This window comes from Siphateles boraxobius, unplaced genomic scaffold, assembly GCF_051911475.1.
Source record: "Siphateles boraxobius isolate OS27281-9 unplaced genomic scaffold, OSU_SipBor_1 8, whole genome shotgun sequence".
NCBI lineage: Eukaryota > Metazoa > Chordata > Actinopteri > Cypriniformes > Leuciscidae > Siphateles > Siphateles boraxobius.
This window is the reverse complement of record NW_027509208.1, coordinates 11,173,939-11,190,957: the sequence shown is the minus strand read 5'-3', so window position 1 is coordinate 11,190,957 and position 17,019 is coordinate 11,173,939. Positions and strand designations below refer to the sequence as shown.

Below are 17,019 nucleotides of genomic sequence, written 5' to 3'. Positions count from 1 at the left end.
ACCATGAAAAGGTGGAATTGTCAAATATTTAAGAGCAATGAACTTTTCTGCAACACCACATGGTCTTAAGGTGATGATACACAGGGCAACTTTTTGAGCAATGCTGCTGGGCAATCTTGCGGAGCGATTGTTGCTTGGGCACTTTCCCATTGAAAATGGGCAATATATTTCTATCTGGATAATTTAGATCGGTTGTGTGCCCTGTGTCTCATCTGGTTGCCCGTTGACGGCAACATTGCCCATCAACATTGCTCAAAAAGTTGCCCTGTGTATCGTCACCTTTACTCTTCAGTGTGCCATTTAATGATGTCACAGACTGTCGAATGACTAGCCTATCTGCTTTTTATATGATTTCAGAATGGCTTCTTGATCGTGTTACACTAAATGATCTCTTACAAACTGCATTTTTGGAAAAACAAAATACTTAGAAAAATAAGACGACATAGTCCTTTTAATACAACACAGCCAACACTTATTTGAAAATGCCAAGAACACAAATGTATATTTGTATATGTCATATATGTTTATTTAAAGATGTAATGGTAAAATCAAAGTTCTTTTATGAAATTTTATTTAAATTTTTTTTTTAAATAATAAAATATACAATTTACTCACATTTAACATGTTTTTTTATGTATATAAAATTAATCCATTTAATTTGATGCGGACACCAAAATGGTGATGTCGCGTCTTTGACCCATGTATATGTAGGGCTGGGTACCGAGTTCGGTACTTTTTAGGTACCGACCGAATTGCCTCGATACTACCGAGTATCAAAACATGTCTTGTTTTTCGGTACCAAGTTTCGGTACCTAAGTGGTTAATCTCGTCAACGTCAGTGGAACAATAAGCATGCAGCATGATTGGCTGTGGCGGAAAAACACTAGTTTACGCGGCTGCCCAGAGACTTGGCTCGTCGTGTGTGTGTGTGTGTGTGTGTGTGTGTGTGTGTGTGTGTGTAAGCGTCCCAACCCAGATAGATCGAAAATATGTGGAAATGATCAAAAGTGTACCTACCTATGCTAGAAGCACGCAATGCAATATTTTCGACAAGATAATTGCTGCCAAGACTGGCAACACGGTAAATCTGATAAGGCACTTAAAAGCGCACAGAATATAGGGTACTTGAGAGTAGAAAGTTGATCCGTCTTCGACTGCAAGAACTGGAGCGCGTCACAAATGAACCGAAACTCAGCGTATAGGATACTTGCCTCAAAGGCATGAGAAATAGTCCTATATACGGTCAAAATATGTCTACTTTTAAACGAAACAATTAGAAATAAATAGTTTGATTACCTAATCCATAGGCGCGCGCGCGCGTTCACTAACGTTACTGCAGGAATGACGAGTCAGCATCGCCATAATCATCTTTGCAGCCAACACACTCAGTAAACACTTGTTCATTAATAAACAATTAAAATATCTCCTTGCTATTGTTTCCCGACACATCCATAATCATTAGGCTACTTTTGCCAGTGCTTTGCGCAACCTTCATGTGTGCTGAGCGCGAGGCATATATCCCGCAATCCAGTAGCCTATATTTAATTCAATTCACATTTATTTGAATAGCATTTTTCACAATACATATCGTTTCAAAGCAGCTTTACAGAAAATGCATGCGTCTAAATTACAATTTAGGGTGATCTGTTATCAGAGGTGACTGTGTGTAATGCATTTCAATTAATTTTCATTCAGTTTCAATGTTAAACAATGCATTAAGTTAAGTGAGAAACAATGAGCTCATTGAAGTAAAGAATACATGTCGTTAAATTATTAGGAAACATAGAAAACTTTAGCATTGGTGCTTTTTTACAGACTCAAAATATGAATGTAAAAAGTCAACAAACTGAAAAAATAAAAATAAAAATTAGGTAATGTTATATTGTTAAAACTTCAATAAAATTGGTTTCGAAAAAAGTATCGTTCAGGAACCGGTATCGAAGTCAAGGTATCGGTATTGGTATTGGTATCGAAAATTTTGTTACGATACCCAGCCCTATGTATATGTGTGAGTGTGTGCATAGATTCTCCACAAGATAATTTCACTAACGCATAATAGGATTTAAAAGACAGACTGAGAGGAAAAGCACAAGTTGTTTGTCTTGGGTTTGCTGTGTGGTCCGTGTTTGGCTCTTTTGATGTGCAGTGTAAATTACGCTCATTTATCCGCCCCTTTGATTGAGCCGCAGTGTCATTGAGCGCAGCAAGAGTCCTGAGTAGTAATTATAGCTAATGAGACACAGGTAGTCTGCCTAACACTTAACACTCCTATAAATAAGTCTTTGGCAGCCCATATGTGTTTTCTTTAGCTGTGGCAAACCTTTCTGCGCTAGTGTGTAGGGAGTAGTGTGCAATAGAGTTTACGTAACCGCCGTTTGGAGGAATGGATGAATGAATGGGTGGAGGGAGGGATGGCGGTAGATAAACTAAAGCTTACCACCTAGGAAGAGTCCTGCAATCATGGCTCAGGTTTAGTCAGATGCCGCCATGATCTGATTTGAGCGGCCCATCGCCCTCAAGCACACATTTTAAATGTTTGAGAGGAAAAGACAGGAATGCAACTTCAATTTTCACACGTCTAAGATTGCTGTACTGTAATTGTCATGTAGACATTTGAGCAAGTGGGTTTCTTTCTGATACCTTTTATGCTGGTTGAATATTTTACCTACTCATTTGCTGCCTCATGAACACATGCATATTTTTTTTCCCCTCAGATTGACGTGACCCGACCTTGCTGTCCCACCACTCACTTTGACACAACCCTCCCTCCCTAAGCTCTATGGCCCTCGGGTATGTCTGCCACACCTTTTCTTCTGGTTTTGTGTCTACCACTGTATTGGCTATATTGTGAACTTGGGGTGCTATTAAGTTGGTCTTTCACAATAGTTCCAAAACTATAAATAAGATTAAGCCTGAATCCATATCAATATCTCATAACTTATGTCAAAGTACATGATTCAACAGCAGCGTTTGAAACAGAATATGCGGATGGTTACATGCTTGGAGTTTTTGCAGACGGTGGCTTGAGCAGAATCATGTTGACTAAAGTCAAAATTGCAGTGTATCTGTTACATCATACTACTTTATGGATTGCTTCATCAAAAAACACAATAATCTTGAGTCTGTGCAGATGGTCTCGCTGTTAAGAGCAGGAAAAAATTCCATTGGGAAGTCTGAATAATCAAAGAATGCTAGCCACAGTGCAATGTTTCTGCGGTCATCATTAGTCAAATGTGAGTCATTGGCTCGAGAGCTGGTGGTCATAGCTTGGAGGTTGAGGTTTTGGTTCCTTGACATAAAGGTTCGCAGGTTTGACCCCAGGTAGTGAAAACCCATGGGCTGGAGTTGCATCCCTCTCCAGCTTTTTATCATTGAGCCTTTCTGTAAGGCCAGGGAACTGGCCATGTAGTTGGGGGATTGCAAGTTTTAATAAATGGTTAAATGTCAAGTGACCAGTCAAAAGCCTGTTCATACCAAGATGAGAGTTCTGTGCAAAAATTGGTGCGATAACAATTAATTAGAATGAACAGCTGTTAACACTTAATGAGCTATAATGAGCTGATAAGAAAAATACTGACCTCTCTCGCTTTTCATACAATTACATAAACTGAGAATATTTGTTTTTTATATAAATTACTTCATTTAAAAGAAAATAATTCCAGCTTCATAAAGAAAAATCTCTTGTGCCTGTGTGACAAGTATTCGCTGAGTTACAGTTAATTTTTGGACGCATTTCAGAATGGACTTCATTGACAGAGAGAAGGCAAAACTCGCATCATGTTTATTTTTCTTTATTTGACAAAAAGCACAGCACTAGTTTTTATTGTGAGTATACACAAGAGTATTTTGGCGCGATAGTCGACCCCAGGGGGTTAATGCATCTGCTCAGACTGACACAAACATTCACATACTGTTAATGCAACAGATTTTAAAGGTGTTCTAATCTCTATTACATTGCACTGGGAAGAAATCTGGACAACCAATAAGATTTGCGCTTTTGGTCACATGCCCAGAATACTGCTGTTACATAAACCTACGGCTTGGTGGCGCTGAAACAGTAAATGGCAGAGGAATAATCTGGAATTGACTCTTTTGTGTCTGTGCTTGGTTTGATAAACACCATAGCGAATACAAAAATTGTTTGAAAACAAAAATACCGTTTGAGTGTTGTCAGAAAGCAGGAAAACATCGACCTCAAATATGGCTTATCATTTTAAACATGTTAGTAGTAGCAACTTTACATGGCTTCTTGCTTTAATGGTAACCTATATAAATGTGGGCTATTATTTGGCGCATACTCAATTGATTGCACGGAGTGTGGAACTTGTTAGTGCTCTTACTGCACTCCGTCATTTTTGGTCTTACTAAATGTGAACTTTCCTCACAGACATGAGAAATACATCTATCGAAATCTTGAAATTTCTATTTTTAAATAAGGGTTGTCCGAATACCATTTTTTGAGCCTCGAAGCTTCGGTAGTAATGAACATCGAATATTCGAAGCTTCGGAATCTCTATATGTCTCAGTCATGCCAAGTCTCCCGGAAGTTCCGGGAGTCTCCTGCATATTGATAGCGGCTCCCTGATGCCCGCAAATTAGTTCAAATCTCCCGGAATCTAGAGCTCGCGAGCTCCAAACCGTGTAGCGAGTGCACGACAGAGGGAGAGAGCGAGAGACCTTGCGCGTGTGTGCAAATGTGCATGTGTCTGTCTGTCCGTTTGCATTTTGATTATTTCGAGAACCATTCATCCAAACGACTTCACAAGGGAGTGCAGTGTCACGCGACACGTTCAGAATTAATAAACTTTTAATAAACTACAGAATAGCGCGAGCTGGAAGCGACGCGCCTCACGCGAGCAGAGCTTATATGCTCCGAGAACAGACACTGCACTAGTGATATAAAAAACACACACACACACACAAACAGGTCTGTTTACTTAAGCAATATTTTTAATAAGGTAGTCTAATATTTTTCTCACTAACAAATTACTGACAAGGTAGGGTAGATTTAAATAAAGAAGCGGCGCGCCTCACGCGAGCAGAGCTTATATGCTCCAAGAATGGACACTGCACTAGTGATATAAAACACACACACACACACAGGTGTTTTAACTTAAGCAATAGGTAGTCTTACAATATTTTTCTCACTGACAAAGTAGGGTAGATTTAAATAAATAAATAACTAAATTTAAAGTCCCTGTCAAATCAAAATGAAGTATGTGTTCTGAGTTTGTCATATCACAGAAAAATGTGTTATTAGACACCCAGCCAAATTTGAATGATAAAAAATGCCGGCAAGTACATAAAATAAGCTATCAAAATCTTGAAAAAATGAGCAGTAGTCTCTGCTTTCAAACGCTGGGGGCGTGTCTGCTGGCTGCGCTGAAACCACGCCCACTCGTGGTAAAGCTGCCGTCGCCACAATCAACTGTCACCCGCTACAGCCGGAATGGATGCTCCTAGCAGCTTATTAGGTTAATTATAACATAAGCGCACAAGGCAACTTACACTCATTGGTGGGCACGCACTGCCGATGATGCCACCAGTTGTCGGCGCGACAGGATGAAGGCCGAGGCCGGGAGATAGTCGTTCGGCCCCATTCACCAGTAACACAACAGCGGATTATCAGTGAATCCCAGTTGTCTCCGACGAAAGTTTATAAAACTATCCCGTGTAAAATGATCACTACAGAGGCGGGTTTTGGTGGTGATCCTCAGCTCTCCATCAAGGTGGCTCTTCACAAAATTAATCCACCTCTTCTTGATGTGATCGTATTTAGGAAATTTAAAAAAGGACACCGATCTGTTTTGTACGTGATCGCATCCAGGCAGTACGCATTTCTGTGACGAAGACATAGCTAACTAGCAAACTGTAAGCTGTAGTAACTAATAATACGGACAGTAACTCGCGATTGAGCGGCAAACTGATGCAAATGTGCTCTATTTATATTGTTAGGGGAGCGGCCAGCCTCAGGGGCTCCAGTACGTCATTAGGTAGGGGCAGGGCCAGGAGCTCAGGCACACCAGTGCGTCATCGAGTACCCTTTTAGCCCCGCCCAAAAAATCTGTAAAATATCAATGGTGAAAAACTGTTTAACGGTCTAACTCCACAATTCAGTACTTCACAGTTCACAGTCTTTGTAATGTGTTTAAGCAATACATTTCTAAGATTTATAATGTGTTTAGAATTTTTTTTTTAAATTGCCTTTACAGGGACTTTAAATAAATAAAAATGAAATTTAAATGAAAACGAAATTACTCCTATATTTCGCAGTAGATTAATTTAGATTGATAACATTTTGTTTCTATTATTCTATTTTCCACAATGTCAAAGCAACGCAGCTTAACCCAAAATACAAGCTCAGGCATGCACTTCTGTCCATACAAACTCCGCTGTTCTGCGCTCTAGCCAGAGAATACTCCTGTTGCAGGAACACTTTTAGTAGTCCAAGAAGAAGCAAATATATGTATTAAGTAGCTATAACGAAGTTATATGTTAAGTATTATATTTCACCAGATTTTATAGTGTAAAACATATTCAAGCGCTAATGAGAACCGTTTCGAGGGGGGTGCCAGGTGTAAAAAACAACAAAAAAGAAACGAATATTCGAATGTCACATTTTCAACTGGAATACCAACCCACTGAACGAATATACGAATATTCGGGTCCAGCCCTATTTTAAATGAACCGATTCAAATGGAAAACAAATATTCACAGAATATGTTATGGAATGTGCAAATAGGTGCGTGCACTACTGCGGAGATGATGAGTCAGCATCATCAACTTCATCACTGCAACCGAAAACACTAGTTTATCTATAAATTATTAAAATTTTAATAATTTGCTGTTTTTTCACAACACATTCATAATCAATACTTTTGCCGGTGCGCTGTGGCAAGCTTGATGCGTGTGCTTGAACTTTGATTAGGCTATTTATAGGCAATTAAAGGCTCATTGTTATGATTTGGCTTATTAATATACATGTGCATTTAGTCGACTAATTGCGTAAATGAACGACTATTAGTCAACTAGAAAAATCTTTAGTCGAGGGCAGCCCTACTCATCTGCCATTTTTTTAATGCATTTTATTAGGGGTGTGAACCTACACTGGTCTCACGGTTCAGTTCGATTACGATTATCATGTCATCGATTCAGTTCAATTCGATATCGCGATGCATCGCGGTGCACTGCATCTGCAATTTAAATTTTTACTCCAAAAGTGATGTGTGCGTGCGCGCGCGTGCGTGTTCGCCTGTTCGGGAAGTCGCACTGACAGAAACAGTGACATTCCAGTTTAAGTTTCAAGGGAGTAAAGTCTGTTTATGCCATTTAGTAAATCAAATTGTGTCAAATCAATTTTGTTGTAAAGAAATGTTTATTTAAAAGCAGCGCTCATTCATCAGTGTATAATGTTACCATAGAGAAGCGCGCATCAACCTGTAGCCGAGCCCGCTGTTGAAGGTAACGATCATCCATTTATAATCACGCGTAACAACACAGAATAATTGTAATTTGACCATCGGGTTCGGATACTTAAATCAGCTCTATGTGTGCGTGACATGAGCGCGCACAGCGCGTCTTCTCCAGGTCGTGCTTACCAGGTTGTTCATTAGAGCCGAAATGTGCACAGAATAGATGTAGGCTTTTAAAGGATTCGGAGCATTTTTAATTACTCACACTCGCGTCTCGCCTCCACTGCCATTGTAGGCTACCGCGACAAAGCACACACGCGACAAATGACGTCAGAAAAGGGTCAGTATAACCGGTTATGGTCTATTACTGAGCCGATACCGAATCGTCCTCGTCTGCATCGCGATGCATCGTAGAAACGATTAATTTCGACACCCCTACATTTTATCCACTTTACGCATTTGTAAATCAGACCAAATACATGTGCTGAGTCTGCTGACTATTCTAGGGCCCTATAAAATCCGTTTTATTTTTTTTCAAATTCCGTTTTTTCCGCTTTAATTTTTGCTAATTCCGATTTTCCGTTTTAATTTTTGGTAATTCAAATTTTTTTACCCTTTACTGTTATTTTAGTCGTAAAAAGAGTGTGCTTTTAATGTTAATGATTAAAATGTACACAAATAAAACCTTAAATTTGAGGTAACAAACATCACACTTACTTAGTACTTTTCAGGACTAGGCTTGGGAATCGGTTCCAGGTTCCGGTTTGGATGAAAATGATGTCATTAATGACTCACCCTCATGTCGCTCCAAGCCCGTAAGACCTCCGTTCATCTTCAGAACACAGTTTAAGATATTTTAGATTTAGTCCGAGAGCTTTCTGTCCCTCCATTGAAAATTTATGAACGGTATACTGTCCTTGTCCAGAAAGGAAATAAAGACATCATCAAAGTAGTCCATGTGACATCAGTGGGTTAGTTAGAATGTTCTGAAGCATCGGAAATACATTTTGGTCCAAAAATAACAAAAACTACGACTTTATTCAGCATTGTATTGTCTTCTGGTTCTGTTGGGGATCCGCGTTCACGAGTCCGCAGTGACGCTGATGACGCAAGACGCTGCTGACGTGTATCTGGTGCGTCCGTGTATTCGGGTTCAAATAAATATGGCTGGGCAAAAAAATGCAAGTCTTCCTCTGTTTGGAAATCCTTTGACATGTTTGTGAAGATTGTTTTGTTTCCAGGGTGCGTCTCCCTCAGACTGTAAACGAAGCTCGGGCGCACCAGACACACTTCAGCAGCGTCTTACGTCAGCAGCATCACTGAACGCGGATCCCCAACAGAACCGGAAGACAATACAATGCTGAATAAAGTCGTAGTTTTTGTTATTTTTGGACCAAAAAGTATTTCCGATGCTTCAAAACATGCTAACTAACCCACTGATGTCACATGGACTACTTTGATGATGTCTTTATTTCCTTTCTGGACAAGGACACAGTATACCGTTCATACATTTTCAATGGAGGGACAGAAAGTTCTCGGACTAAATCTAAAATATCTTAAACTGTGTTCTGAAGATGAACGGAGGTCTTACGGGCTTGGAGCGACATGAGGGTGAGTCATTAATGACATCATTTTCATTTTTGGGTGAACTAACCCTTTAAGTAATTAAATTAATCTAAATATGCGATTAGACTAATGGCTTAAATGAACTAGGCCTACTACTAGTCGACTAGAAAAAAAATTTAGTCGTGCACGGGCAGCCCTACTTATTTCTAATATTTCCTAACCAGGGCGTCACTGCGGGCGTTCTGAGCGAGCGGCGCTGTGTGGACTGAGCGAGCAAAGCAACTCTTCAGAAAGGCGATGTCTCTGGAGGACAATGCTCCTCCACGTGAGATTCCTTTGAAACATGCATGGCAAATAGCTCATTTTTTTTCATTAATTCTCGACACATCATAGTAATTCCACACCGGTGATGACATGACTGCCAAATCATTTAAGTCCCCACACATCATGTACCTTCTCACGTTTTGACGTCATCAAATTGTGATCGGTTTGTGAGATCGGCCAAGTTTAATGAGTACCGATCGAGTTATAAAATGTGATTATCGGCCGATACCGATCTCTAGCCGATCGATCGGAGCTTCCCTAGAATCAACCTATAAAAATGGCGTATTCGCAGTTGAGAATACCAGATCAGTACTATTTAAAAGGCAGTTTGTTGCAAGCATAAATGTCGCTGGATGCCCCTGTAAGATACGGAAACTAGATAGAGTTCTCTTCAGTTTCGAAACTGTGTGGGATGTTTCTCTAACAGATTAGCCCTGAGTCAGCCAGTGAGGTGAATGAGGCGAGTTTGTTTAGCGATGAGTAAAGACCTAGTTAGAAACACTCTTTGTGTGAGAGAACAGCGAGTAACAGCTTCCGTTCACTCAGTTGGTCATCTGTTGAACATGTGAAAGCCATGTAAGACTGATGCTGGACAACTGTCAACACATCATGTGCTTCTGAGGCCCCGTCCACACTACTGCGTTTTCATTTAAAAACGGAGAATTAAAACGAAAACGATCTCCGTCCACACCAGCGTTTTAGCTGCGTATTAGAATTAATCTCCGTCCACATTAAAACGACTGAAAACTCGGATCACGTGTAGGGGTGTAAATCGGACAGTTCATCACGATACGATACGATATCGATTCTCTCAGCCAGCGATACGATTATTGCCGATACCTCAAAAAATTCTGCGATACGATTACGATTCGATTCGATTCAGGGTTATCAATCGATTTATCGATATTTAGATATTATGTGCCAAGTTTACACAACCAGTTACGTTTATTAACTCACAAATGCATCCAAAAATATATGAAAGTTTAATTAAACTCTTTGAAAATGGCACACCCTCTCCCAATTGGGACATTTACAAGTTGTTTGTTACAAGTTACAAGTAAAAAAAAAACATGATAGCCTATATGAAAATGAACAAGAACGGAGTTATCTGTTTTTGCAAATGAACTATAACAGAAGAGGTTGTTTTGATTAAGTAATAATAACAAAAAAATACAGGTAAATGATCAAATAAAAGTGCATTGAAAGTATTTTATATATATATATATATATATATATATATTTTTTTTTTTTTTTTTGTGTCTGGCAAAAGCAGATAACTCCACATTTCATGTTTCAGAGTTAAACAAAGCCTAGTAATTGCTATGATACTTAATAAAACACTTAATCGTTGTAACGTTAATCTCCTCAGCTGACATCTAACGTTAGACGCCTGTCAAACTTTGTTGTTGTGAATAACGTACACGCGATACAGAGAGCTTTTCCCTCACCACTAACCTGCTGTTTTAGCAAGATTCCGTGAAAAAGTTTCAGATCTTATTTTCCTTTTACGCCATGAAGTTCATCAAGTTCGTTGAAATCCATCCTCGATCACTTTTAATCAGCTTTGACGAAACTCCTCGCAGCTAGCGCGTCTTTTCAAAGTGACTAGCAGGCTTGTCACCCGACCTGAATACTGCGCAGTGCGCACTGATTCGCTAACACAGACTTTTCGGGTTGATTTCACAAACAAGGGTGCTTGTCGTTTCTGCTGTAAAAGATGAACTCGCGATGCCTTGACAGTGGAAAATACCCGCTTTTGTGACAAAGGGTTCTGTCAATCTTGTCAGGTGTCTATTTCAGCTGAGAAAAGTTCCGTGTGAGGATGTGGAGAGTGTCAAAATAAAGGTACCGTATCGATTCGAATCGATATTTTGTGTGTGGCATCGATGCATCGTATCGTTAGACTTTTGATCGATGCATCGATCCATATCGATGTATTGTTACACCCCTAATCACGTGACCATTCTCCAACACTGTGCATGCGCGTGCCGGTGTAAACAGGAAACGGATGGACTATTCCTCAGATTTGATGAGGAAGCAAGTAACGTTAGCTACCTCTGCAAAGATTAGAAAATGTCGAAGACCAGAGATTTCTTTTCATGGACCGACGACGAGGTGGAACTTTTACTTAAAGTTACAATGGAATACATTTTTGTTGTTGCTCCTTCCACGTGCGGACGTAGTCTTTCGCTGAGGTTGATAAGTGCCGCTCTGGACATTCGAAAGTTTTCGCACCATTCCTCAGGGACCACAACTTGATTTTTAAAATTATCCCACCATGCGCTGGTTCTTCCCGGCTTAACCCAAAACCGACGCTCCATGTACGGTTGATACCGCCGCTGCACACGGGAATTGTCATAGATTGCTCGAATAAAAGTTTGCCTCCGGCGCATGTAGGCAGTTATAGCATTGAAAAATGCAGAATTTGCTTGCACAACAGCTGCTAACAAAGACATCAAAGTCAGTAACGCTTGTAATTCGTTATCCATGTTGCACTCACTAACATCAGCTACGTAGTCCAGGATGTTTTTGTTTGTTTTCTTCCGGTGACGGGACATGTGATGGGTGGCTGACGAATCAGGGAAGGACACGTCATGGGTGATGACACCCAATCATATAGCCGAGCGTGACCTTCTACGTCATCGTTTCTAAACTCCTCCGTTTTGTCCCGTCTACACTAAAACGCCCTCCGGAGATTCAAAACGAAAAACGGAACTGCAGCGTTTCTAAACTTCTCCGTTTTGGGTCTTCGTTTTTCCCGTTTTAGTGTGGACGGGAGGTGCAAACGTAGCAAAAGGTCTCCGTTTTTAAACGAAAACGCAGTAGTGTGGACGGGGCCTAAGATGTCTGTGTTGTATTTGGATGCACAGAGTTGTTCTACATGTGTTTTACTGGCTTCCCCCACCATTGTTTTTTTTTTGGGGGGGGGGGGGGGGGGGTTCTTCTGAAACACACATCTGCCCCTCCCCTCCAATTTTCTTCCATGTTTTTATTTTAACAGTGAAGTTCATTGTGCAGCACGTTGTTTGACAAACAATTTGTTTAATTTCGATAATTTTATTTCTTTTAATCATATGTTTTATGTCTTCATTTAATAATTATGTTGTATATATACAACATAATTACATGTAACAACATTTAAATGTTTAAATGTTTAATATGTTTAATAATTGTATAAGTTTCATGATTTCAATTAATTAGACGATGCTACTTAAAAATTTATTCAACCATTAAAATTTTAAACGGAAAAAACGGAAATGTTGGAAATAATTTAACGAAATTTTGGAAAAAATAAAACTGATTTCATAGGGCCCTATGTGCATCAGGTGTGTTTTGCTTTTTGATGTTTTTAATTAATTTATGAAGCCACTTTAAACTTTGTCGTTACATATTGTTAAATTATTATTCTATAATATATTGTGCAGGCAATTAGCTTACTTGGTTATAAATAGAAAATCCCAACAATATCACTGCTAAATATCTATAAATATTGTGACACTAACCCTATCTGTAACACACCTGCTCCGCGACACTAGTAGTTTCGGGGGGGTCTATAAGCCCCGTCCCCCCCTGAAAAAAATCATAGGGGAAACACTGGGCTTGAGTAGTTCAGTTAATCCCCTGTAAGTCACTTTCGGGTTAAGGGGATATACCGGTCTAACAAGTTCGATCCTTGACCTCTTATATGTGTTTCTCACATTCTTGAGTGAAGACGGCTCAGGCCCCTCAGAACAAAACCGAAATGTAAATCAACACCAAAACCAATAAGTCCATGAAAAGAGCAGCAGGTGAACAAGAAGAGATGGAGGGGGTGTAATAAAACGCAAACGGAAAGAATTGTTAGATAACATTTTGTGGCTGAAAAATGCATCCTGTGCAAGACAGGAAACACGAATCAGGAACAATCTGCAACGACACCGTTTTGAGCAAAAGCCTATTTCCTAAGAAAAGAGATTTTAGCTGAGATGCGTGTTCGACATACAATAGCAGGACTTGTGGTGCCTTGCTGGTGTAGATCGTAGATCACTGCATCGTCAAACAGGTCAAAAACTGATCCTGAACCAATCGGTATCTAGAGCGACTCTCAGCGTTGACTCTCTCTGATGTTAAAGCACTGATTCAGGAACAGTTTCGTCTTCAGTTTACTGTGAAAGCTGGTTTTCCTGTTTTGCCCATATGGGTCTTTGTGTTGCTGTATCAGAGCCTTGTTGAGCATTGTTCATGCTGTTTCCCCCCTGACATTCCTGCGATAATTTGAATCTGCGGCCCTCTCTCTCTTTCTTTCTCTCTTTCTCTCTCTCTCTCTCTTTTGTTTTCCCTCTCCAGCATGGTCGTCTGGACTGCAGGCCCCTTAGGGCTGGGTACAGGCACATGGGTGCACTGAGATAGCCATCGATGCTGACCTGTGCCTCACTGAACTACACTGTGGCCACCGTTTTCTTATTTAGAGGGATACTCAAAAAACACAAACAGATAAAAATATCCATCTCTGGTTGATACTTTAATAACAATTAGAGCTTTGGAATATCATCGTATTTGTGATGCATCGCGATTAGGGATGCTCATATTGACCGTTTAACCGTTAACCGAAAGTAAACATTTGAACCGATTAATACTACCAGTTAAACGGTTTAAAAGTTAAAAGTTTTTTTTTATTTTTAAGGTGTTTTCTTTTTTAGTTTGCTGCATGGTTAAATAAATCCTATGAAAAAATACTATATAGCCTTTATTTGTTAACTCACGGGGCGCGTCGACACGCGCAACCACAGAAGTACTGTGTGGGACCATTTCGACAGAAAGGGCTATGAAGTTACTTGCAAAATATGCTACGTGGTATTAAAATGCAGCAGTAGTACAAGTACAGTGCAATATCACTGGCGAAGCAAACATCCACAAGCAAATGAAAGGCGCTTCCCAAAGCTGGCCACTCTAGCGATACGTTATCTCTGTATTCCTGGGACATCTGTGCCATCGGAGAGGGTGTTTTCTGCCGCGGCGCTAACTGCGCTCCAGACTAACCCCACATCATGTAGACCTGTTACTTTTATAAAAATAAAAACTAGACAAGGTGTGGATTGAGGTAGGCCTGCTATTTTTATTTGACAAAAAAAACTTGACAAAAAAAGTCTGACTGAAAACAAACTGCCAGTTTAACAAATTGCCGGTTTTTCAAAGCTTCAAACTTTGTTTCAAACAGTGTTTTCTTTTAGTCATCTTAATTTGTGAATTATTTAAGTTAAAAATATATTTAGTGTAGGCCTATTTTATGTTTTTCTCTGTTGTCACTGTCTGAAATGCTGCAGCAGGTGAGTGAAAATATGATGGGAATCCACGTTCTTTTGTTTTTTATGCTGCTGTTTGCACATTAATATAAACCCGTGAAATTTTTTTGGGGTATTTTTAACGGGTCGCAGACACTCGTCAATTTTATTTTTATTTAATACCAATTCAATATTATAATCTTATCAGTTAACGGTTAATACTCAATAACGAGCGGCGGTTGTCGGTCGGGAAAATTAACCGTAATGAGCATCCATAATCGCGATGCTGATGTAAATGATTCGGCATCGATGCATAACAATAAAATAATCATTTTTTTTTTAAATGTAATAGGCCTTTACATGTGTGTTTTGTTAATGTGGTATTTTACTATAAAAGAGGTAGGCTACTCTTATTATATATTAATTTAAAAGGAAGGAAGCAAAGCACTTGCGTCTGATGATTCGTCTGAACATGATTGAATGTGAAAATAAACTCCAAGATGTGCTTGATGTTAAACAGAGTTATTAAGCGCAATAAGCCACAAAAAAGATCTCAATGTGTTACTCACTCTGACACTCACCCAAAGCGTACACACAGACAGCCACCTCTCTCAGACAGCATGCAACCCTGAATCCAGATCTCTTATTGCTCTTAAGTGCTCAAATACACACACAATTATTTCAAAATATCTGTCTTGACGAGTATTGACGTATTCGGTTATGCCTGAAGTGAACGTAAATGGTTGATTAAGGGGCTAATCTAATGTGTAACATTGTTAGATCCGTACATTAGGTCTTATAATAAACCTGCTGCTGTGTTTCACTAATGTTAATCAAACACCAAAAGGAAAGCGGTAATCACTCTCTGCTCTTGACTGAATACATTTTGTAGCTTTAATAATAATAATGAATTTATTTGTGCTTAATACACAAGCCAGTAATTTTTTTTTTACATTTGATTTATTCACATTCTGTTTTATTTCTTACCTGAATGCTTCTGTTAAATGGATATAAAAAAGTAAGCAATGTTAATTTAATTGGTTTCTTTCATTGTATTTGTTCTACTGTTTGTTATTTGCATCTTCATATTTTTGTATAACAAAGATATAATAACAAAACTACCTATATTGTGATTTATAGTAGGCCTAATTATTATAGAAAGAATTGGAAAACAAGATGCATCGAGAATCGTTTTATAATCAAATCGTTGCCCTCTGAATCTTGATCTAATCGACTTCCATACCTCTAATAACCATGCAAAACAAAATCCATGCGACTCCAATGGATGATTCAATGCCTTCTGAAGCAAAACGAGGTGTGTGTGAGGAAAATTTTTTTTTTATATTTTAAACTTTTATAAACAATCACTTCTGGCCAACTGTCAGCACGTTGAGAAAATCAGTATGTTGTGAAGCGTGATGTAAGTGTGTTGTGAAACTCTTGCAAAAAAATTGATGCAGAAACACAAAAGACGATCACTTCTCGCACGAGTTTCAAAATGCGTTTACGCTTTAAACAATTTAAATGTTAGTATTTTTCTCACACACATCTATCTTTTTGTTTCAAAAGACAACTAGGGTTGTGTGGATTACCGTCATGTTCGTGAAATCTGAAACATTAGTAAACCATAGTAGATTGCATGGCTTTAGAGCAGGTGGTCACGCGAACAAGCCCAAAAACAATGTAAGACCATGCGTAAATCAGGGAGTGACATGACATGCTGTTTGGCTAAAAGCTATAGGACTTCCGGGATCCGATCACATCATCATTTGAAAGTTCATCCAATGGAAACTGGATCTCTGGTGGGTTTCAGTGGGTATAGTGGGTTGGGACAATATGTCGAAACCTATTGGCCACTGTTTTACATAGGAGTTAAACGGATCGTAGTTGATCCGTGATGGGTACGGACCAGGCCTCATGGTTTGGCATGCATGTGATTCACGGATTAATTACATAAATAACATCATAGTGAAAGTTTATCAGTTGCACAGGTTTTGTCTTGCCAATTTACACATTAAAGAGATTTTAAACCATTCCAACGCAAGACTAGGCAAAAATAATTAAATTCGATACTCGTGCGCTGTTATCTGTGCACACCATAGACGGGACTCATACACACAAAATTGTCAAAATACCCGTCTCGGCAAGTATTCTCATAAATACAGTGGGTTATGTTTTCTTGATCAGAGAGGGGTCACCAGGGGTCATCAGCACATGGATCATCTATTGATAGGTGACCCACATTCATCCGTTTATATTTTCCTCTCTCTGACTTAGTGTCCCTGTTGTCTTCTCTGGCCCTGTCCCAAAAGGTACAATCAGCACTTGCAGTCCTCCTCAGAGTTGACACTGTGCTGCATGGACATTTGTGTAATTATGGGTACACTGTAAATTTGAACAAATTCAGTTTATTAACAAAAAAGTCTGGAAACCGATTGGCTTAGTTTTTCAAAGCA

The 17,019-nt window shown here is 39.3% G+C and overlaps 1 protein-coding gene across 2 annotated transcripts in view; it reads left to right on the top strand.

The window, feature by feature from the left end:
• The window catches only part of fryl (furry homolog, like), a 118,646-nt gene that overhangs the window by 19,396 nt on the left and 82,231 nt on the right, over positions 1 to 17,019 (top strand). For both annotated transcript variants that reach the window (XM_077220697.1, XM_077220696.1), the window contains exon 2: positions 2,715 to 2,790. The gene's annotated coding sequence lies outside the window, so the exon portion shown is untranslated. The remainder of the gene's footprint in view (positions 1 to 2,714; positions 2,791 to 17,019) is intronic.